This window comes from Poromitra crassiceps (assembly GCF_964638095.1).
Source record: "Poromitra crassiceps genome assembly, chromosome: 15".
Taxonomy (NCBI): Eukaryota; Metazoa; Chordata; class Actinopteri; order Beryciformes; family Melamphaidae; genus Poromitra; species Poromitra crassiceps.
In genome coordinates, this window is record NC_139634.1 from 32,470,068 (window position 1) to 32,494,376 (window position 24,309).

A 24,309-nucleotide genomic window follows, 5' to 3' on the forward strand; every position below is an offset into this window, starting at 1 on the left:
AGGCACAACAGGGCTGTGTCTACCCAGTTGTAGCCTAATTTAACCTCTGGAACAATTGTTTTGTCCCTGGAATATAAATAAATAAATAAATAAATAAATAAATAAATAAAGTGCAAATAATAATAGGTAGATGTCCAAGAAGAATAAACGTGGGTCATTTATTCACTGGGTATGCAGTGTTATATTTTTCAGCCAGATGCAGGATGATGGCTCTCTCTCTCTCTCTCTCTCTCTCTCTCTCTCTCTCTCTCTCTCTCTCTCTCTCTCTCTCTCTCTCTCTCTCTCTCTCTCTCTCTCTCTCTCTCTCTCTCTCTACTTTATTACACTGGTCAGGTCTGCACTGCAGTCTATATATCCCCCCCCCCCATGTCTCATCTGTATCCATTTGTCTGATGTTGTTTTTGTGTGTGTAATGTTAACAGTTTGAAATAAAGATTATTGGGAGGGAGGGGGGGGGGGGGGGGTTGAGAGTGACGATGGGAAGTGAAGAATTTTGGCACTTTTGCGTTGCCGTAGTGTGACGTTGTGTCTGCGTCCAGGCCATTGAGGCTACGTGTGTCCTGGCGCCATTTTATGAATGGGATTTCAGGAAGCAAACATGCGCCGAGTACTGATAGCAACAATCTTTGAAAAAGTCGTTTTAAACCATGACTTGTCTTCACCTATCTACAAAACACAGGACTGATTATAAAAGCGATATACGGACAATAACAGACCGGTTGGTGGCGATCATCCGCTGCCTTCTTGCAACTTCATCACAAGAAAAACAAGACGTGCACGACAACAAAGAACACTGAAAACTTCGGGGCTCTTTGAAAAGCAGATCGGTAAGAATATTTAACGCTATATTTGTAAATCCTATTGTGCTCTGCTGCGATCTTACCATTAGCCATTTCGCTGGTTAGGCAGATAACAACAAGTTAGATGGCTAATAGTTAAATGTCGTTGTGTAGTCAGCTTTTTGTGTTACACATAGGCCTACAAGTAGCAGAGGCTAGCGTTAGCCACTCTACCCAGTGAAGAAATGCATGGGCCATCTACATCTTGTTAAAAACCTTCCACGTTTCTTGGAGTAAAACGTAAAAAGGCATCGGTTGCAAACATCTATTTTGTGCTCATTCTGGATATATCAATACACCATTAACGGTGTTATTCGGCCGTTTAACGTTAACGTACATAATTCCGTTTGCTTTCGCGGCTATAAACAGACAATTGATTAAACTAACGTTACAGAGTACAGCCCATTGTTAGTGTGTTGCTGCTCACGTTAATTTACTGCGTGCATATTCTTCTGTTTGCGTGCACGGCCATGTAAGATGAGATCAAAACTAACGTTACAGACCGTTACAGTCTGTGACTGTTAGTCTGTAAATCGTTTGTATTATTTATTTCCTTTTACCCCCACACTGATGCAAGCTCTATTTTGGACCAAACAGGCTTGAGATGAGCCATATGAAGCTGCTAGAGTCCAGCAGCTGCATAAATACAAAAATGTGAAATTATTATCGCTTATCGGACAAGAGAAGCAGATATTTGTCTGTTATAGGTATCAGCTCAAAAATCCCTCCTAGCAGCATCATAAAAGGCATTCAAATAGCTATTTTATTTTTCTAATGTAGCTCCCTTTGTTTGTTTCAGGTTGGGCCAATGGACAGCTTTGTCAGAGACACATTGGCGGAGTGGCAACTTCAAGACCTCGTAGATAGTTTTAAAGGTAAGGTTTCTATTTTATTTTTTATAAATATTCTTATGGAAAATTATTATTTCTTTAGCCGTAGCTTGGCCTCGCCTGCCCTATTGGCACGCCCGTGTGTGTGTGTGTTGCTCTCACTAAATATTATTGCATCAGTGATGTCACAATGCCTCCATGTGTAGGTGTGTGTGTGCCCCCCGCCCCCCTTTTTGTTTTAATACATATAAAATTGTACTTCAACAAACTGTAATGACTAGTCTTCATGTCCTCAATCTTTCTTGTTCACCTCTCGTCCATCTCTCTCCGCTGCATAGCTGGGTTTCGGAGGAGCCGGCCTTGTCCACCACGTGCAACGCCGTCAAAGAGAAAAAGACCTGTGACTCCCTCTGCCTGCAAGTGTTCTCGAGTCCAGGAGTCCAAGTCCAGGACTCGTGACTCGACTCGAGGCACTCGTGACTCGGACTTGGCTATCCGCCTCTTCAATGAGACCCGAAAGCCTCCACAAGCCCATGCCCCCCATGGACTTATCCCACAGACACTTGAAGACACTTGACATCTTTCATATGGACATTATTATCCCACGGCCATGGACACAACCATTACACATCACTTAAGGACTTACTGGGCATTTTATGGACTTATTACACGCCACGGACATTTACATGGACTCCACTATGTCACTTTCAAGGTCTGTTACTTTGCACTTTAATGCAAATTAATTTGAAAATTGCCTTTCTGTCTGCCTGATTTGTATTGCTGCGCTGCATACTGCACAAAGACAAATTCCTCATTTGTAACATGTTCATTATGGCTATTAAGTAAGCTTGAATCTTGAGACTATTGTTTATTTATATACTAGACTCCCCCTGCTAGTATTGACTTACAATCATTACAGTCCTTGATAATTACCCACCTATAATAACACACAATTTTATATAAAATTTACTTTTTGGAACACGGTGGAAAAGGAATATCTATGATGTGCTGCTGTGCGTGACTTTATGCCTGTTTTCTATTTGTATCTTTATGACTGTTTTATTTGACTATTGCACTATTTAAGGCAGATTTTGCTTTGCTTTGTTTTTTTTTATACATTATTTTTGGCTTGATGTGTTTTTTTTAATATATAGCCTACATAATATGCAACATATAGCTACAGAGTTGTCAAGTTTTTTGCTATTTGCAATGCACAGTTGTCAAATCATCATCCTTTGATTGATTTCTTATGTCCATAAATAAAATAACAAAAAGTTCACGGATCTGTTCTCCTTTAAATTATTATTGTTGTATGAATACTCACATGTTATCATTTAAATCATTGTAATTATGTGCATTATTGAAGTGGTTCTCAACCTTTTTTAACCAAATAGGCTACCTCAGAAATTACCACCATATTTAAGTATGAGAGGAAGGGAGCCCTGCCAGTGGAGAAGCACTGCATGCATGCATTAGCATAACAATGTATATGGGGGCTGGGAGGTGCAATACCAGCGGCATGCCATCAGCGTGCCGTGCAAGGGCCGCTGGCTGTGTACGCTGGTGCCGCCAGCGGACCGCCAGCGAGCCACCCCGGCGGACCGCTGTTTCACCGACTAGCACGACCGCAGCGGAGCCGCTGCGGCTGCCGACGGTGGCCCGCCGAATTGGTCTCCGGCTTGCCGCCGGCGGCCCGCCCATGATCTGCTAGCTGGGTAAGTGTTTTGAAAGTTGTAAATGGGTGGTATAATCTGCTCGGAAAAAAAGGAAAAACACACATTTTGACAGCCATTTCCATGGCTGTCCCTTTTAAGGCTGTCATCAATTTCACATCTAAAAGGGAGGGGGGGGCGGAGAAGTAAAAGAAGCACGCATAGAGAGCTATCTATTGATTATTCTCCAACAGTAAGAGCCTTCAATGTGGCTAAGATCGTGAAGCAGGTTCAGAGTGTGGACAGATGAAACAGCCATATGTCCTCACCTCCAGGAATCGCTCTCCTTCAAGCCTCTTTCTAATAATTAGTCGTTATCCCTGAAAGGGCGTGACATTAATAAATTCCGTATTAAATCCACATGTATAAACTGAGGAGAATTGGAGAGAAAGCAATATTTTTAAGCAGCAGTGCCAGTGACATTCAATAGCGGGTAGAGATCGCAGTACAGAGGACACAGAATGACTGCACCAAAGACACTCACCGCGCGCACGTGATACGGGAATTATTGATTTATAAGGCATATCTTTATCCTTACAGTATGCACGCATGAAAGTGAAGGGAACATCAAGAGCTACTCTCAATCACCCTGACAAATAGAATCAGGTCTTTGTTCTGAGCTGAAACCTCTCTCGCGCGCACGCACGCGCACACACACACACACACACACACACACACACACACACACACACACACACACACACACACACACACACACACACACACACACACACACACACACACACTCCCCAAAGACACTTTTTCCCCTTTGCACCCCTAAAAAAATCTAAGGAGTGTTCACATACAGATCAAAGCGTCTGTGTGTGTTTTAGGGGCTTTTGTATTTAAGGTGTGTGTCGTGTTGAGTGCTTCCCTCAGCCTGTGCAAAAAAGCCCTCAGATACACCGCGGCGCCCCAAAGCATGGCCACTTCTCCTCTCCTCCTTTTATCAGCGTACGCTCCTTGCTCTCCCTCGCCTGCTTACCTGTGACAGGAGCGACTTTCAAACACACACCTCATTGCATTTCAAACGCCGGCGACTCCCACTCTCTTTTCCAAAGACTCCCACACACGGGCGGCGTACACACACAGACACACGCGCAGCTGTCAGCTGCCCAAATACTGTACATCGCCTGGCCTCCTCTCCCACCCCTTCCTGAACCAACTCCTCCACAACCTGCGAGTTGTTGAGGAAAATAATATTTTATGCATGCCACAGCAGCCCACACACACATACAGCTTATGAAAGACATAGCTGTGAACCTACTTTCCTGCCAACGTGTGTGTGTGTGTGTGTGTGTGTGTGTGTGTGTGTGTGTGTGTGTGTGTGTGTGTGTGTGTGTGTGTGTGTGTGTGTGTGTATGTGTGTGTGCATGTCTGCATCGATGTATATGTGTGTGTGCAGTATGTTCTATATGCTAAATTAAGGTATATGCTCAACCATCTATCTGACTCTCATTTTTCTGTATTCTAATGCAGGAACTTCGGCACATATAGCTGGCTAATTCATTTTCAGTGTCTTTGGGATCAATGTGCATTATGTAAATACTCTGTTTATAGAACTTTGGGTGATGAAAGGCCATAACAGTCTGGTTTTGGCATCCCGTCCTCAAGAGAATAAATCATAACAGAATTGGATAGATTGTGCCTACATACCTAAGCGATTGTCTGAGCAGGAGAGGACATCCTACAATGAATTTGCATCTGTTTGAAGTGGCATTATTAATTCATGCGAATGAGACTTTGCATAAGCTAGACAGGGTAAAATATCAAACAGGGGGAAAAAAAGCATATCCCTGTAAGCAAAGGCACGGTTTGATGGATATTGTTATGTCTTCCTGCTACGTGTGTGTGGCCGTGCCTGTGTGTGTGTGTGTCTGTGTGTGTGTGTGTGTCTGTGTGTGTGTGTGTGTCTGTGTGTGTGTGTGTGCGTGCGTGCGTGCGTGCATGCGTGCGTGCCTGTGTGTGTGTGTGTGTGTTTGTGTGTGTGTGTGTGTGTGTGTGTGTGTGTGTGTGTGTGTGTGTGTGTGTGTGTGTGCGTGTGTGTGTGTGTGTGTGTGTGTGGAAACTAAACTGTTGTCCCGGTATCTGTGTTGTGTGCGTGTTGGAGCCGTATATTGACTGAGCCCATGGGAACAACAGACTGGTAAGCGTGGGCCTATCTTATTTAATCAGCATGTGTTGAGCTAAATGCCTATTATCACTAGCCACCCATCGACTGCTGCTCAGCTTCTCAACCAGACAACGCAAAAGGTCAAACGCCGATAATGAGCAAGAGAAAGAGCTATCCCTAATTAGAGACACAAATGTAAAATTTGAATGTGAAATGAGGGAAGTGTGTGCAAGCAAGAGGTACTATGTGTCCATCTGGCAATTATCCGGCTGTAGCTACTCAATATTTTTCCCGATCCTCATCTTTCAACAGGTGTCTGAGGGTTCGTGTCCACAGGGAATCTTTTTTCATGACAGAGCTGTTAGAGAGACTCGGGAGACTATAGTAGGGTCATCTGTGGCACTTCCGTGACCGTGGAGAGCGAAGGTCCGTTTCTCAATGGATTTGTCATCTAGGAGGGTTAATAAACAAATTTAGCCGGGGTGTATTTTTAAAAAAGGCGGGGAAAATATTTGAGAGACCAAAATCCAAAATGGCTGCTGTGGAAATGAACTTTTTAATGCTTTGACCTACAATGATGCACAATACATGGTTTCAGAGCTTATTCTGGTCAAGGAATACATATTTGGTGTTTATATAATGATTTGACCTATTTTTGACCTTCAAATCCAAGATGGCTGCCAATTTTGAGGCAGTTTTTTCAAAATCGTCATAGAGCCTTCATATTAGGCCTGAATGACAGGTCTTCTCATGATGAGTTGAATAATATACAGTATAAGTACACAGAAGTAATCTCTGAGGTCAATAAAGTCAATGTTTGTGTGTAAACAACAGTTGCTGATTTGCGGTTTCCCATTAAATAGGGTAGGCTACTGAGAATATGGTGTCCAGTTCATCCCATCACATTTTCATAATGAACCAAAAACAATTTTGCACTATAGCCTAACATAAAATAGTATTCTGTATGCAAAGCTAGCAAGGTTAGTTGCTTGAGCTGAATTTAAAGGTCAACTCAAAACAAACAATGAAATTAACTTTGAAATTAAAGGTCCCAATTCGTGCAGCTGTAACCTCTTTAAAACGTGTGTCTCTGGTCCATAAAACATGATTCTGGATTAATCTGTCGAAAATATAGCAACCCCGTTTGTTGTGACGGAGTTCTCACTTCCTCATCTCGTCGCTTCCCAAGAATGGCCTGTTTCTATAATATATTCAGAACTAACAGTTCCCATTGGCCGCTGAGGGAGAGCCCGCCCCAGGCTCCCAGCGGCCAATCAGATTAGCGTCTGTGGACCAGCACGCTAGGTTGCGAGTTATCGTTAACTTAACGGTACTACGCTAAAGAGGACATCTCAAAATGCCTAGACTTACCGAATGCACCTCTGCAGTTGCTGGATCACGTACAGTTGGCGTCGCTCCAGCTAGAAGTGTTAATTTTGTGGCTATAGACAAAATGGTGCAGGTAGCTTGTGTGAGAGAGACCCGCGCAGTATGCAGGAGGAAGGTAGTGACGTCCCAATTCCCCTCTGGGCAAACGAAGCGTTTGGGGGTGTGGCTTGGAGGAGACTGCAGGGGGACGCTGGATAGGGACAAATCCAACTGTGGCAGTTCTGAGCGTGTGACCACTCATTACAGGGAGGGCTGACAGCAGTAAATATGCATTTACAAGTAAAAACAGCTTTTGCACGGAATGGGACCTTTAAAACTGAATCCTAGGCTACTAAATGTCATCAGCACACAGTAAAGGAAACTTGTCTTTGAACCCAGCTGACTGTCTAGTCCTAATCCCTGTTGTGCAATGTCCCTTTTCAGTGAAGTTTTAGTTTTTGTTAAGAGTATGGACTTTTAATCTTGACCTTGTTGGTAGGCACGGCCCTTTTTCAGTCAAGCATTTTCAGATTAGCTCAGTCAGTCTGTGAAGCAGTCAGTGTCAGCACTTGCGCGAGCTCGCTTTTTCTCTAACTAATGTTAACATTACACACTTTAAGAGACTTTGTTTGAGGATATCAACGTTATTCACTAGTCTAAAGATAGTTCTACCATCAAGAACATATAAAACAAAAGCAAAAACAATTTTTATTTGCAGAAGTCATCATTGATATTTGGTGTTAGCTAACGTTAGGTAACGTTATTATTTTTAGCTAAAGTTAATGTTATCTGTCTCCACACTTCTGTCAACTGACATATGCATTTGCTTTTGAAAATAAACAGCCTGGCTTGCTTAAGCATAACTGAAGATTAAATAGAAATATAACATGACGAATGCATGTACCGATTGGTTGCCCCATCTTCCCAGGAGGTGGTGGTGTAAACATCATCAAATTTATCAAGTCCTGACCAGTCTTGGGCTTTTAATTGTAAGCTGTCCCATTTGCCTTGATTTATTGTATCGGTGGGCTTGCAAGGCTTGTCACATTTTAGGACACATTCATAGGACATTGTGTGCTTTGTCTTTCATTGGGAGGGAAAGCAACTCGCTATTATATTACTGTTATATTATATTGCTGTTATTAGCTAAAAATAATAACGTTACCTAACGTTAGCTAACACCAAATATCAATGATGACTTCTGCAAAAAAAAAATGTTTTTGCTTTTGTTTTATATGTTCTTGATGGTAGAACTATCTTTAGACTAGTGAATAACGTTGATAACCTCAAACAAAGTTTTCTTTTTCTTTTTTATATATTCCCCCCCCCCCCCCCGATTTTTTATCCCATTTTTATCCCCCATTAGTGCTAACGTAATTTCTTTATCCTGGTTGCTACTCCACCCTCTGCCGATCTGGGGAGAGCCGAAACTGGCTCCATGCTTCCTCCGAGACATGGGCAGTTAGCCAGCTGCTTCTTTTCACCTGACAGGGGAAGCTTCACCGGTAGGACATAGCACGTGGGAGGTTCACACTATTCCAACCAGTTCCCCTCCCTCTGAACAGGCGCCCTTAACGACCAGAGGAGGAACCACATTAGCAACCAGGATATTGCATGTTTTTCCTATACCCTCCAACACCTCCATCACTCTCTCACATTCCCCCTGCTCTTCTCCCTTCTCCTGCTCTCTCCTCTGCTCTCTCTTCATTTCTATTTTTCTATATTATCAATTGTTCAAATGTTATCTTTATTCTGTATATTCTTGTTACTGTTGTGTCAGCTAGAATTAGCTAGACATACTTTCTGTGAAGCCCTCTGAGACATGCTTGTGAATTAGGGCTATATAAATAAACTTGACTTGACTTGACTTGACTTGGTGAAGGGGGTTCCTATATGAAGGAAACCCCCGGGAGGCACGGGGAGAACATGCAAACTCCACACAGAAAGGCCCTTTTGACGACCCCACCCGGGCGGTGGGCACTCGAGGACACGCGGACGGGCACGCATTCCTTCAGCGTTCACATCGTCCCAGGTGGGAATCGAACCCACGACCTTCGAGCTGTGAGGCGATAGTGCTTACCACTACACCACCGTACCTCCTTTTATATCCTCAAACAAAGTGTCTTAAAGTGTGTAATGTTAACATTAGTTAGAGAAAAAGCGAGCTCGCGCAAGTGCTGACACTGACTGCTTCACAGACTGACTGGGCTAATCTGAAAATGCTTGACTGAAAAAGGGCCGTTGCCTACCAACAAGGTCAAGATTAAAAGTCCATACTCTTAACAAAAACTAAAACTTCACTGAAAAGGGACATTGCACAACAGGGATTAGGACTAGACAGTCAGCTGAGTTCAAAGACAAGTTTCCTTTACTGTGTGCTGATGAAATTTAATAGCCTAGGATTCAGTTTTAATTTCAAAGTTAATTTCATTGTTTGTTTTGAGTTGACCTTTAAATTCAGCTCAAGCAACTAACCTTGCTAGCTTTGCATACAGAATACTCTTTTATGTTAGGCTATAGTGCAAAATTGTTTTTGGTTCATTATGAAAATGTGATGGGATGAACTGGACACCATATTCTCAGTAGCCTACCCTATTTAATGGGAAACCGCAAATCAGCAACTGTTGTTTACACACAAACATTGACTTTAATGACCTCAGAGATTACTTCTGTGTACTTATACTGTATATTATTCAACTCATCATGAGAAGACCTGTCATTCAAGCCTAATATGAAGGCTCTATGACGATTTTGAAAAAAACTGCCTTTTAGAGCTCAAAATTGGCAGCCATCTTGTATTTGAAGGTAAAAAATAAGTCAAATCATTATATAAACACCAAATATGTATTCCTTGACCAGAATAAGCTCTGAAACCATGTATTGTGCATCATTGTAGGTCAAACCATTAAAAAGTTCATTTCCACGGCAGACATTTTGGATTTTGGTCTCTCAAATATTTTCCCCGCCTTTTTTAAAAATACACCCCGGCTAAATTTGTTTATTAACCCTCCTAGATGACAAATCCATTGAGAAACGGACCTTCGCTCTCCACGGTCACGGAAGTGCCACAGATGACCCTACTACTAGTGGATTCACGCGCAGACACTTGACAGGCTTGACACTTGACACTTTGTAAACTGGAACTAGCAACAGACAAACCTGCAGGTAAGAACAAAGACTAGGCTGTTGTAGAAGTAGACTTTAAACTGAATTTACAAAGAGCTGACGTGACATCACATTACAGTATGACATCATCATCATAAGTAAAATCACTAACCAACAGTGACACTCAAGGTGTCATTATCAATTATGACATCATCACTGTGGCATCATAACCTTTAACAGTGACATCATATGTCAAGAGTCAGTGAAATCATCAATGATGACATTATCATCAATGATGACATGTAACAGGAGCATTTTGGATATACATAAAAATATGAATGCCCAGAGTGCTTCCAAAATGTAGACACACATTTAGTAGCTAATATTAGCTAGCTAACATAACAAGGTAACTGAAAATAAAAGCATTCATTTAAACTACCGGTAGCTAAAATACGCAAATTGAACTGATGTCACACAAATTGAATATACGTGCCCTTGGAAAATGTTATATTGCATTGTTGACAGCTATTGACATTTCTGGAAATGCAAAACCAAGCTTGCCGTGCTCTCTCAGACCACTGAAAGGTAATTGAAACAAGGCGATTTCAAAAATATATAACAAATCAAAAGTCAATCGTTGCAAATCAAACTCAGTAGATACATGTAGGTGCATAGTTCAGTTGTCATAGGAAACTGCACTTGGAGATAGATGTGTGTACATTTTTATTGTTGTTGACATTTCTGGAAATGCAAAAGTAACCTTGTCGGGCTCTCAGACCACTGAAAGGTAATTGAAACAAGGCGATTTCAAAAATATATAACAAATCAAAAGTCAATCGTTGCAAATAAAACTCAGTAGATACATGTAGGTGCATACTTCAGTTGTCATAGGAAACTGCACTTGGAGCTAGATGTGTGTGGTGTGTGGGTGGTGTGCTGCACAGGGTGTGTGCAGCTGTGCTTAGATGTCTTATGCCTTATAAAACAAGGTGAATAAAGTTTTAATAACGTTTCCCATTAAATAAAGAAGTATACTATGAATTGACCAATTAAAACTCCACAACGCAAAGAGGGCGGTCACCAAAGCAACCTAACAGAGGACTAACACACGTATCATACAATCAAGAACATCTACTTCGGTTCACCGTTATAGTCAATAGTTCATTGTTTAGGCCATTTCTTTGCCTTGGGGTCCAACTTAACTTGGTGTCCGCGTGGCGTTTTTGCCAATCTCTCAAACGCCCAACTTGCTCTCCCTCACTTCCTGCCCGGAAATGACCGTCCCGTCCCCAAGTCAAGCCCCAACCAATCATCCGATCAGACATATGACAAACATGGCGCCTAACCAATCAGACCGTGACAATATCAACCCCCATGCTGTACTCAGACACAGAGCTGAGCGACTTGCTGTTCGCTTGTTTAGTCAAAGTTTATTAAATGTTTATTGATTATTGTGTCGCATGTCCAAATTGCACCAAATCCGACACTGCACTTCCTTAGGTCCCCAGCAATACACCCGCTAAGTGTGAAGTAGTTCAGATGGATGGTTCTCGAGATCTCAAAGGACACACACATTCCTGGAATTAGAAGATAGATGTGTGTATGTATTTGTGTGCGTGATATGCACGTGTCTGTGTGTGTGTGTGTGTGTGTGTGTGTGTGTGTGTGTGTGTGTGTGTGTGTGTGTGTGTGTGCGTGTGTGCTGTGGGTGTGGCATAGACAGCCTGTGTATGTATAGGCTCTTCCCCCTCAGAGGAGGGACTTGGGCGGGGGGTAGGTAGGGGTGACAGATATACTTGTGGCACGTTATCAGCAGCAGCACTAACACGGGCTGGCGGTATGCCAGCTGTTGAAAGGTTCTTAATTTGTGGATGTTATGTTGACTCTGTGTGTGGGAATCAAGGGGAGTGAGGTGCATGGAAGGGTGTTGCCAAGGAGGGAGGTGCCCCTTTAGGCAGAATGGTAATTACGTGAGAGAGCAGAGAAGATTAAAAAAAATAAAGGTATTATGGTCACTCGGGCGTTGTCCTTGAGGCGTCCTGGAGACTCGTATCAAACGAGTGGAGCATGTTCTGGCACTGTTGTCCATTCAAATCTGGCCCAGCACAAATGCTGTGTTTCAGCAGCGCTTATTTCATGTCTTTCCTCCTTCTCTCTGTTGTGTACTATCTAAAACAGCAGGGCTTGTGTGGATAGTGCCTATCCTTCAACCAGGGGGCCCAGGCTCATCCCCTGGTGACAGCAAGCAACACACTTAATCCTTACCAGCTCTAGGGGGCGCTGTCTTGTAGCGGAAACCGGCGGAGGGAGAATTTTCCCTTCAAGGAATAATGCGTAATTACAAAAACAAAATAAAATGTCGCTGTCCGTGGTCCTGACATCCAAAACAAAGTGAAAACAAAAAGCCTTGTCAGTTGTAAACATCCATAGGCGTACACATGGAGCTAAACAAGTATTTGACCAGTGGAGCACTTCTTTGTTTTGACAAACTCTGCGTTTTTAATCACTTGAATGTGAGATGACACAGTCTGTGTTTTTAATCACTTGAATGGGAGATGACACAGATTAAAGTGCACATTGTAAACTTCCGTTTTTCATTGATATCAGATGAATCATTAAAGCAGCAGCTACAGCCTGCTCACAGGCACAAGCAGGCATTTGTTCATGGCCCCCCCCTTTGAAGCTACCAAAAGAATTTCGGCAGATGAATAATATATTGCATAAAAAAGTAATTTTTTGAGCGTGTAGTCAAAAATTCCTGCTGGGCTATGGCTTCTGGATGTCTTAAACCCATAAACATCAGCAGGCCCTTGATAAGTTATTTTTCCACCCATTTTGTATTTCAATGTATCACTGTGAGAATTCAGCTGTAACTCCCCTTGGCTCTAGATTACTCGGAGGCAGTCGACAGTACGTGGATGGGTTAGAAAACAACAATAGTGTGACTTATCAATTCAGTTTTAAACGATCATGTTTCTGTGGCAAAGCTTCAACACTGTGGCACTTTTACCCTCTCTACATTCCCCCAAACTGTTCAACAGTAAAAACATGGGAGAAAGGAAGAAAACAGGTGGACAAAAAAAGGGGTCTATCCAAATTAATTCGGCACTCTAAAAAATGGGGACAATTGTCCGGGTAGTGTAGCGCTAGATTCCCTGCCTACCAACATGAGGGTCGCAGGTGCAAGCATTCATACAGGCACAATTGGCTGTGTCTGCGGGTGGTAAGGTGGATTATTATGAGTATGAGTCCTGGTCGCTGCACTAGTGCCTCCTCTGGTCGGTCAGGGCACCTGTTTGGGGGGAGGAGAACTGGGGGGAATGATCCTCCCATTATGCTACGTTCTGCCGGTGAAAGTCCTCGCTGTCAGGTGAAAAGATGCGGCTTGCGAGTGCACATGTATCGGATGAGGCATGTGTGCTAGTCTACAACAACTCAGCCCAGATTGGCAGGACAAGCAGGACAGCCCAGCAGGGAATCAGCCAAGTACAATAGGTTGTTTTCAGGTGACGTCACGTCAAGATGGCAACCGGGGCGAGACCGTTGATTGGCTTGTTTGGAAACCACATGATCATCCTGGGGGGGGGGCAACCAGCAGCAGGCTACATAGAAAAGCACTAGCAAATTCGGACAATTTGGAAAAATGGCTTCTTTTCATTGTATATGGATCATATATCCTACATGTTTTGCAATCTTCTGGCGATAGCTACCTGCAGCGTGGAGCGGCTTCCAACCCAACCCATCTGTGGTCCCAGAGGGGTGAGAGACCGCGCTTTAGACCTGTGATGGCACGTTGTGAAACACTCTGCTATTAACACCTTCACAGACAGCCTGTCGACAGTAATGAGCCTACAGCCTCAGGCTAATGACTGACACATGCGCACACACACACACACACACACACACACACATGCATACTGTACATACACACACACACATACACACACAAACTACTGTCACTTTTACTTACAACTAGATTATTTTACTGATCGTTTTTGAGTGGAGACTGATTTTCCGCATGGCATCCATGTGATGAGTTAATTAAGACAGTGACCTTATTAAAGCCAACTGTCATGGTGTGATTTCTTGTTAAGTCACTATCTGACCTTGCCTCAGGGTTCAAACTAGTAACACCTGATACCTTTACAGCTACAATATCACAGGCCGGAAACATTGAGATGAAATTGAAAAACAAGCTGTCAGATTGACTGACTTTGGGTGCGAGAGAACACAGCGGTGGTGTTGCTTGAAGTGTGGCTTTCTGTGTTGTTTCTAGTGAGCCTCAGTGTTTCAGTGACTGTGGAGTGAGCTGTGCCATTTCACACAAAGTACGGTTTTATCCGACCGAGCTCCATGAAACAGTTAAAGTGCTTTCTGAAAAGAGAATAACACACACACACACACACACACACACACACACACACACAGACAGACATGCGCAGAGAGAGAGAGATAGTATTTAAAATGCATGCATATCTGTTTTATTTCTGCCAGAAGTCTGAAATGGTATCAAGATACAAAAAACAGTGTTTTGTTTGAATACTCTATTACATTCTAGTAAAGGTCAGAATTTTTAATAGGAGAAATATGACATTTAAATGAAGAAGAAAAAAGTCATTTCAAAAACCAATTTCCCCACATGTATAGCTCAGCTGTAATATATTAGGCCAATGAAATTATTCATCGATAAAAAAAAAGAGAAAAATCGTTGTCACACTGTTGCACAATATAAGGCCTCAAGCAATAAAGTTCTGAAGCAATGAGACTCGAAGGGCAACGGTGACAAACAATAGCACTCTCTTCATCCCATGACTCTGCCTTTAGCCAAATCTCATGACATTACAGTTGATCAGGTGTGTGGGAGTCAACCTTTAAAAGATAATTCTAGTTAATCCTACCCGAGTTTGTTTTTTATTCACACACTTCCTTGTTTACTTTGGCTGCCGGCTTTCTGCCAGATGAAGAAGAATTTTACATGTTTTACTCATTGGAACAGCCACTGTTCCGACTGTACCAAATTCCCCAGTCAGGCATAGTTAGGGCAGCCTACAGTGATGTGGGGTCCTATCTGGGTCCTGAGCTCTGCTGCCAGCACATGGCAGCATATTGTCGCATCCTCGTCGAGTTGAGTTGCATGCATCAGAGAAGTGAGTGTTGGTAATTCTTCTACCTGTTGTGTAGCTTATTTGTTGTACTTCAATATTATTGCAGATAATGTGTTTGTAGATACATTATTGTTTATTAAGTATATTGTGTTAGTAATTACTCATAGTGACTGGCATTGACTGTAATGTTTTTGTTGTTGCTGCAGAATTGACATGCACTATAAAACACTATTGAAGTGTATATTTTATTTCCATTCCATTATTAGGCTATATTGCAGAAACCATATCATACTGTATGCTCAACGACATTAAACAGTTGCATTCAGAGTCCATGTCATCATAGTGTGTTAAGTCAGAGCTGTCACGTTGACTCAGGGAACTAGTTTGACTGTCAAATGTAAATGAACAGCTGATGAGGTTGCGTCATCCAGTAGCGTTGATTCAGGAACAGCCATTGGTTTAGAGTAAATGTTAAGTCAAGCCTCCCATTGAGAGTGATTGGATAAGCGTTTGCACGTGTAGGGAAGCTTTGGGCTGTGCTTAGCTGTGATTGGCTGAGAGGCGGCCCTCCAAGTTGTCAATCATCCTTTACCCTGAGGTGAAAAGGGGTGTGGCAGCTCACTATTGATTGAGTGTTTGAGAGACACATGGCATGTTGTGTGTTTGAGAGACAATGGCGGAGAGCCGTGAGCTCTGATGGGAGATGCTTACCTGCGCGACAGGCCGACAGCGGGACTGAATACTGAACTGATGGAGACATGTGGATTATAACTTTTAGCCTTTTTTTCCAATATTTTATTTTTAAATTTTCAGAACACCAAACAACAAAAACAAACAAATTCAGATACAGGAAAAGAAAAGAAAGAAAAAGCATACATGTATATCGACATTCCGATATTACAACGTGGTGCTACCAGCCATATATGGTGCTTATGTGCTTGTAAGAGGTGTGCATGGGATACAAGGCGTCCATGAGAAACCAGCCAGGTGTGTTGCACAGCTGTAGGGAAGCTCAGAGAGGATTCCGAGCAGCCGAAGATGGCGAGTTCTGCCTCCGGCTGAAGGGTTATTTTGTGGCCTTAGAGTAGCAATCAAGTATTTTGGCCCAGAATCCCGTCAGTGAAGGGCAGAACCAGAAGGCATGAGACAGAGTGCCCTCTGACACCTGTCACACAGTGGTGAGACAGAAGGGTAAATGTTGTGCAACTTATGCTTAGAATAGTGAAGATGGTGAGCGACTTCAAATTTGATCAGCTGGTGTCTATTATTAACTGAGCAGAGTTGTATCACAGACAGACTCCTACCCCATAATGTCAGATGAGTCCACGCCAAGTTCCCCCTGCCACGCTTCTCTAATCCTCTCAGTCGAGGCCATGGTGCAGATAACTTTTAGCATTTTGACTGGAAGTAGGGAGTTTGTGTTCGTACGTCAACGCAATAATATTTCCCCATGAATTTGACCATTTACCATCTTTTGACCTTTGCTGAAACATAATAATAATAATAATACATTCAATTTATATAGCGCTTTTCTAAGTACTCAAAGTCGCTTTACACACACAATAAAACCGTTTCAACGGGTACAAAATCGAATAAGTACATAACAATAGTAATAACAATAAAACATATTGGAAGTATGTCATTAAAAAATCGGAGGAGTCATGAGAGATGGAGGGGAGGATGTTTAGCAGGTGAAAGCGAGTTTGGAGAGGTGGGTCTTGAGGGCCTGTTTGAAGGAAAACACACACACACACACACACACACACGCACACACAAGCCAACAGTCTCATACATATACAGCACCTCACCAGATTGTGTCAAAAGGAGCACAGAGCAGCAGAGGTGCCTGAACCCCAGAGACTGTTTTGCCTGTAACCAGCGACATATCTGCAGGCGTCGACATCACAGGCTACTGCCTCGCTGTCTGCAGCTGATGTACATCATCATGAGCCCTGCTGCAACATCGGCTACTGAAACATCCAAACGCTCACATTCCCAGCGGAGCAAACGCTCGTCTCCTACAAAGCAAGAACATATTGCAGTACAGTGTATGAGGGAACATACAGCAGACAATACAGTATCTGCTGGAGGTTGTTCTGCCAGCCACCACAGAGATAAATGGTATGAGCTGAGCTTCACAAAGCATGGTAGACAGTTGTCTGGAGTGTTGGGGCGCGGTTGTCTCCTCCACGATGCAGCCTGAAAGCAGGGAAGACACTGTAAACAGTGTTAATCACCAGAGCATAATATGATTTGTCTATAATGAAAATAATGCGTAGCACATCACACTTAGAGCTGTGATTACCGGCATCTAACTGGCGATGTAGCAGAACTAATTCATACATGCTAATGTATGTCTAGCTACATAAAAAAAAAAAGGGTGCGTCACTTCAGGCTAATTAATAATCAAACAAATCAATGAGCAGTGAAATACCTAAATGATGCTTAAGAAGAAGTCTTTACTATTGTTCTGGGAGTCCATGCCTTTGACGATCATAATAATTGATATGCCATCGTCGACATCGCCTCGAGCTCTGTTGTAACATATCTTTATCTGCAGGTTCGTTTGATTTCGTTTTTTTAGCATTCACACCAGGCCACGGCTAACTCCTTAATTCTTCTTTCATCCTTTCTTTCATCTTTAGCGTTAGTTTAAATTAGGTCATCCCAAATGAAAATACAATAGCTTGTTCTTCATTGTTTTTCTTTGTAAACGACATTTGCAAACTTGCTGATGACAAACCAGGGCAACATCTACTACAGCAGGGGTTTTCAAAGTGTTGGAGAGTGAGCCTCCCCTCAGAGAACATGTAGACAGCTGTGCCCCGCAATTATTACTATTATTTGCGCGTGTTACTATTACTGCATGTTCCACTCAGGCATAAAATGAGTTCCAAAAATGTTGTAAACCTCTTTATCTTTCTTTTTTAAGATTTCAAAACATCTTTGTCCTTCTTGTTTCAATTCAAACATCTGTTTTAAACATTTTAAACACCCTTATGAAATAATGTAACCCTGCCAACCAATAACTAAATTGAAAACGGACTCAACAATAGCCCTGCCTTCAAATAACCTCAATTCGACAAAAACATTCGTTTTAAGGCCTATCTGTGCAATTTTACTTTTTTTGAACAAATCAAAGTCAGTCGGACTTTCTCACTAAACGAAAGGATCACTGCACCATGCACTGCTTTTCATATCACTGTCTCACCCACTGTGCGTAAATCCTTATGTGTGCGCTCTCGGCAATATCACTGCGCAGCAGGGCACACCATAGCGTTGCTTTTCATGTCACTGCCGCTGGATTGTATTGTCAGACATTGGGATGGCATTTAGCTTGGCAGCAGCAGCTTCTCCCATCATCACCGAACACATATCTTTAGCAGCAGGGAGGATTAACGTTTCACCAGTATGTTGTGGGGTTTACCAGCCTATGCGTAACGACACCCGATATGATGCTTCGGTACCCTTCCTATTACGTTTCAGTGACATTTTGCCCCACGGCTGAAGTTTGCTACCGCCCCTCTCTTTTCTTCTCAGATTTTTTCCACTGACGTCGCGCCTCCCCTGAAGCTCTCTCGCGCCCCCCCTTCCAGGGGAGGTGCGCCTCACAGTTTGAAAACTGCTGATCTACAGTATGTCAGACAATTCACATGATCGTATAATTCAAACTGAGTCATCCTTTGGATAGGGCGCACGTTGGCATTAATTAATGAATGGCTTGAATAGCATGCATTTACATTTTGGGCATTATCTTTGGGTAAAGTCGCATAGATCCAACTTGAATATTGATCTCTAAACAGAGAAGTGCTAGGAAAAAGAAAACACTAAACAGGAATCTGGACTGTGCATCGTTGTCACATTTTACAATATAACCCAACAATTAGCATCCCTAGATGCTATCCCGATGTGTCCACTGTGCTAATCGTCTTGGGCAGGTTCCAGTATTCCATTAGTGAATAATTGGACAGCATAGCGGGACATCGCTGTGCCCCGTGCTCCTGCCAGGAGCGGGGTGAGAGCCGTATTGATCCTGCATCAGAATCTCTGATCAATCACTCCAAATCAGCCCCACGGTGACGAGGGAGGGGACAACAGGTGACAAAGAGTGTCTCTATGACTACATGAACATAGATATTAATCACAACAAGAGAAGATACTATAGTGTCGGCAGCAGCATCGCAAGCAGCTTTGGTGATGAGGTTTCTCTCTGAATACTCAATCAGGAGAGGGAAGGAGCAGAGACGAGTGAGTGCGTGAAGACCGGTTGGTTACTCTCTCTGCTTGCTCAGTAAAGCCTCCCCTGCTCTCCAGGTGACAGCGGAGTCAGAGGAGCCTGCTGTGGCTTCCTGTAATTGAGTTGAATAAATGATTGCGTTTCCAGTGCGGCGGTCGCGCGGCCTTCAGCTTTCTGCCTGGCTAGCGCCACCGCCGATTTAATTAATTTTTAATTAGGAGAGAATATTGCGGGCCTATTCCACCGGGACCTTTAAGACATCTGTGCATTGGAGATAACATTCTTAAATACCCCGAGCCTCCTGAACAGTGTGGGAGCTTTGCGGGCAGTGTGGCTCATACGTGCAGTCCAGGGCCACAGGAGGGTCTAGTGCTTAAACGTCTTCTGTGCATGTCCGTCGATTGGAACTTGCTTACAGTTTGTGTGAATGTCACGCAAAGTGACTTGAGAAGACGTGCTGTCGCTCGTCAGTCATACAGATTCATGAGCCGTCGCAACCAACTTAATTGAGTGATCGATCGAACGTCCCCCCTCGACACAGAAACACACACACACACACACACACACACACACACACACACACACACACACACACACACACACACACACACACACGCACAAAACATCCCCCAACCACCCCTGACGAATATGTATACTGCTGTCCTATTTTGCCCCATGCCAGGCATAATCCCTCACACACTTAGCCCGTGCATGCTGTGGCCCAAGCGTGATTTATGGGCGCTCTCGTCTGTAAGAATATGGCGGCTGCTGGATGTTCAACAGCCTGTTGGAAGATGTTTTACAGCCGAGCAGCATGTTGTCACAATGTGTTCAATATCACCGCGCATCAAAATTTACGGCACGCTTCCAGCACGTTCCATTCATTCTGCTTTATCGCCACGGCGGCACACATTGATCTTGGCGAATAATACTTTTTTATTATTGAACATTACCCCACGCACTCCGCAATCAGATTTATTTCCTGTCCAGCATGTCTGTGTGGAGGCACGCGAGCCGATATCACAGCAGATATAAACGAGAGGATCCTGCCCTATACTTGTGTCATCATACCCACGAGCATCAGTTATCTGTGAGCAAGATGATATCTCCATTTGTGCGGAGAAATGCGCTTGACCTTCTCTTAGTGCTACAGACTGACAAGTTCTTGCAGAAATCACAGTCACTTGATTATTAATTTACCCTACCTGCTCTGAGGCTTCCAGGCATGTGAAGATAAGAGAAAAAAACTAGTAATAATACAACGACAATGCTATAATATAATCTGTAGAATTTGTAAAATTGCAAAATCAATCTGTGATTAAGCTGAATGTACCATTTTCTGGCAGAGATGTGCCTGGCCTCTGCAGCATAGCGCCGTGTTGCAGTGTTACATTTCGTTACACTAACAAAGCATAGCGCCGTGTTGCAGTGTTACATTTAGTTACACTAACAAAGCATGGCGCCATGTTGCAGTGTTACATTTTGTTACACTAACAAAGCATGGCGCCATGTTGCAGTGTTACATTTTGTTACACTAACAAAGCATAGCGCCGTGTTGCAGTGTTACATTTTGTTACACTAACAAAGCATAGCGCCGTGTTGCAGTGTTACATTTTGTTACACTAACAAAGCATGGCGCCGTGTTGCAGTGTTACATTTAGTTACACTAACAAAGCATAGCGCCGTGTTGCAGTGTTACATTTTGTTACACTAACAAAGCATGGCGCCGTGTTGCAGTGTTACATTTTGTTACACTAACAAAGCATAGCGCCGTGTTGCAGTGTTACATTTTGTTACACTAACAAAGCATGGCGCCGTGTTGCAGTGTTACATTTAGTTACACTAACAAAGCATAGCGCCGTGTTGCAGTGTTACATTTTGTTACACTAACAAAGCATAGCGCCGTGTTGCAGTGTTACATTTTGTTACATTAACAAAGCATAGCGCCGTGTTGCAGTGTTACATTTTGTTACACTAACAAAGCATGGCGCCGTGTTGCAGTGTTACATTTTGTTACACTAACAAAGCATGGCGCCGTGTTGCAGTGTTACATTTTGTTACACTAACAAAGCATGGCGCCGTGTTGCAGTGTTACATTTTGTTACACTAACAAAGCATAGCGCCGTGTTGCAGTGTTACATTTTGTTACACTAACAAAGCATGGCGCCGTGTTGCAGTGTTACATTTTGTTACACTAACAAAGCATGGCGTCGTGTTGCAGTGTTACATTTTGTTACACTAACAAAGCATAGCGCCGTGTTGCAGTGTTACATTTTGTTACACTAACAAAGCATGGCGCCGTGTTGCAGTGTTACATTTAGTTACACTAACAAAGCATGGCGCCGTGTTGCAGTGTTACATTTTGTTACACTAACAAAGCATAGCGCCGTGTTGCAGTGTTACATTTTGTTACACTAACAAAGCATAGCGCCGTGTTGCAGTGTTACATTTTGTTACATTAACAAAGCATAGCGCCGTGTTGCAGTGTTACATTTTGTTACACTAACAAAGCATGGCGCCGTGTTGCAGTGTTACATTTTGTTACACTAACAAAGCATGGCGCCGTGTTGCAGTGTTACATTTTGTTACACTAACAAAGCATGGCGCCGTGTTGCAGTGTTACATTTTGTTACACTAACAAAGCATGGCGCCGTGTTGCAGTGTTACATTTTGTTACACTAACAAAGCATAGCGCCGTGTTGCAGTGTTACATTTTGTTACACTAACAAAGCATGGCGCCGTGTTGCAGTGTTACATTTTGTTACACTAACAAAGCATAGCGTCGTGTTGCAGTGTTACATTTTGTTACACTAACAAAGCATGGCGCCGTGTTGCAGTGTTACATTTTGTTACACTAACAAAGCATGGCGCCGTGTTGCAGTGTTACATTTTGTTACACTAACAAAGCATAGCGTCGTGTTGCAGTGTTACATTTTGTTACACTAACAAAGCATTGGCGCTGTGTTGCAGGGTTACATTTTGTTACACTAACAAAGCATGGCGCCGTGTTGCAGTGTTACATTTTGTTACACTAACAAAGCATAGCGCCGTGTTGCAGGGTTACATTTTGTTACACTAACAAAGCATAGCACCGTGTTGCAGTGTTACATTTTGTTACACTAACAAAGCATAGCACCGTGTTGCAGTGTTACATTTTGTTACACTAACAAAGCATGGCGTCGTGTTGCAGTGTTACATTTTGTTACATTAACAAATGTGTTTTTGGGAGGAATCATCTTCCTGGAAGAGCTGATGGCAGAGCATGGGAGTGCCTAATTAGGCTGCTGTCCAGGAGGCTGTAGTGTGTGTGAGAAACGCCCCGTCTCTGGCATTTAATCTGGGCCCGTCACATCCACTTTGCCTCCCCCTCGGCCCCCAGAAGGGCTCTGTACGCATGACTGAGGGGACACCTGAATGCATCGCTGTAATTTTCTCTTTGCGCGAATCGCGCTGAAATGCTTCTCGCATGACACGCGGCTGATGGTCCTCTGGGCTGCTTCCTGCCTTGCTTGTGAGATGATGAATGTGGTACCACTGTATGTTGGGAATGAAGGTGTTTGGAAGGTTGCGCGTGTGTGCGTGTGTGTGCGTGTGTGTGTGTGTGTGTGTGTGTGTGTGTGCGTGCGTGCATGCGTGCATATGCTCGTGCATGTGTGTGTGTGTGTAAGAGAGAGAAAGAGCGAGAGAGAGAAGCCACCGTGATGACAGGTGAATCAGTTATAATTGCACAAAACAAACAATGACTTGAAAATTAGAGTCATTCTAATTGTGCACTGCAAAGTGACAGACTTGTGCAAACTGAAATGTCGTCTATTCATCACAACATATCATTTGAGACACAAAGTGAAAAACAACAGAAAAGTGGGAAAACAACGTTGTGGCGAGCAGGGGTGTGGCTGACAGGCAGAGAGAGGCAATGAGCAGCCTGATGAGACAATTACAGGCACTTGAGACTTAGCATCTCGTCTCGTCTCCGTACAGCCGATTGTGTTTGTCAGTAAAGAGGATGCGGAACAGGACTTAGTAAAGCTGCGACTCTGACAAGACCACGCCAGCTTCACTATTGAACTGTGCTCTAAGTTAATGAACTACTAAATTGGACTTCCTTGGTTAGTGAACGACTGTACAATATTGGACTTTGCTGAGTGAGTTAGTGCAGTGGTTCTCAAAGTGGGGTCCGAGTACCCCCAGGGGTCGTTGAGGGGGTTCTAGGGGGTCCCCAGCAAAAAAAGGGGATCATTTATTTTCACTATAATTCCATCCAAGTAACACAATGACAATGTATGACGATTTTGGTCATGGGTTTCATAAAATGTATGTAATAAAACATTTCAAAGTAAAAAATCTTATCAGATCGGGACCCTGGGACAAAATGGGTGGTCCGTGGTCTAATTTGTGTCAGTTTAGGGGTCCTTAGTCTCACTGGCCAGCCTCCTCTCCCTTCCGTCCGAGGAGTCTGGCGCCGCAGGTCTCCATAGTGGGATTGCGATGGGCGGCGCTTAGCGGCAGTGCCCTTGGAAAATAGTTTCAAACAATCCAACTTGCCGTTTTCAGCGTGTAGCAACGAGCTAGCGTGTAGGTTTCTGCCGTTAGCTTGCTAGCTAGTTAGCGTTGTTGTTTTGCCTGAGGCGGCAGGGCACTATTTACAGCGACACACAGGGAGGAGGGAGCGGAAGCTGCTCTGATTGACATGGTCGGAGCCAATGACAGAGCTTGTAATAAGCCGGGAGCGGACATCCGGCTGCCACCGAAACAGTCGCTCCAATGGGAGAGCAGAGTAGAGCCGGGGAGGGTTTATCCCTGTTATGGAGACCTGCGGCGCCAGACTATATTTGTTTAGTCACTAAACAAATATAGTTTTTATTCGCCCCTTTCAGACTAAACTTTAGTGCAACCTCATCATCTGTGTTCCCTTTGTTCACGTCCTGGGAGAATGAAACAACAACATCAAAGCGAAACACTTTACGGCGTCGGCGTCGGTTTTCACACGTTTTTCCCCT

General features: G+C 43.4%; 1 long non-coding RNA gene across 1 annotated transcript; it reads left to right on the forward strand.

The window, feature by feature from the left end:
* Window positions 1–591: 591 nt before the first annotated feature.
* Window positions 592–2,918, forward strand: LOC310789795. Its single transcript, XR_014553356.1, has 3 exons — window positions 592–827; window positions 1,639–1,714; window positions 2,008–2,918. It is a non-coding gene; the product is annotated as an uncharacterized lncRNA (long non-coding RNA).
* Window positions 2,919–24,309: the final 21,391 nt, after the last annotated feature.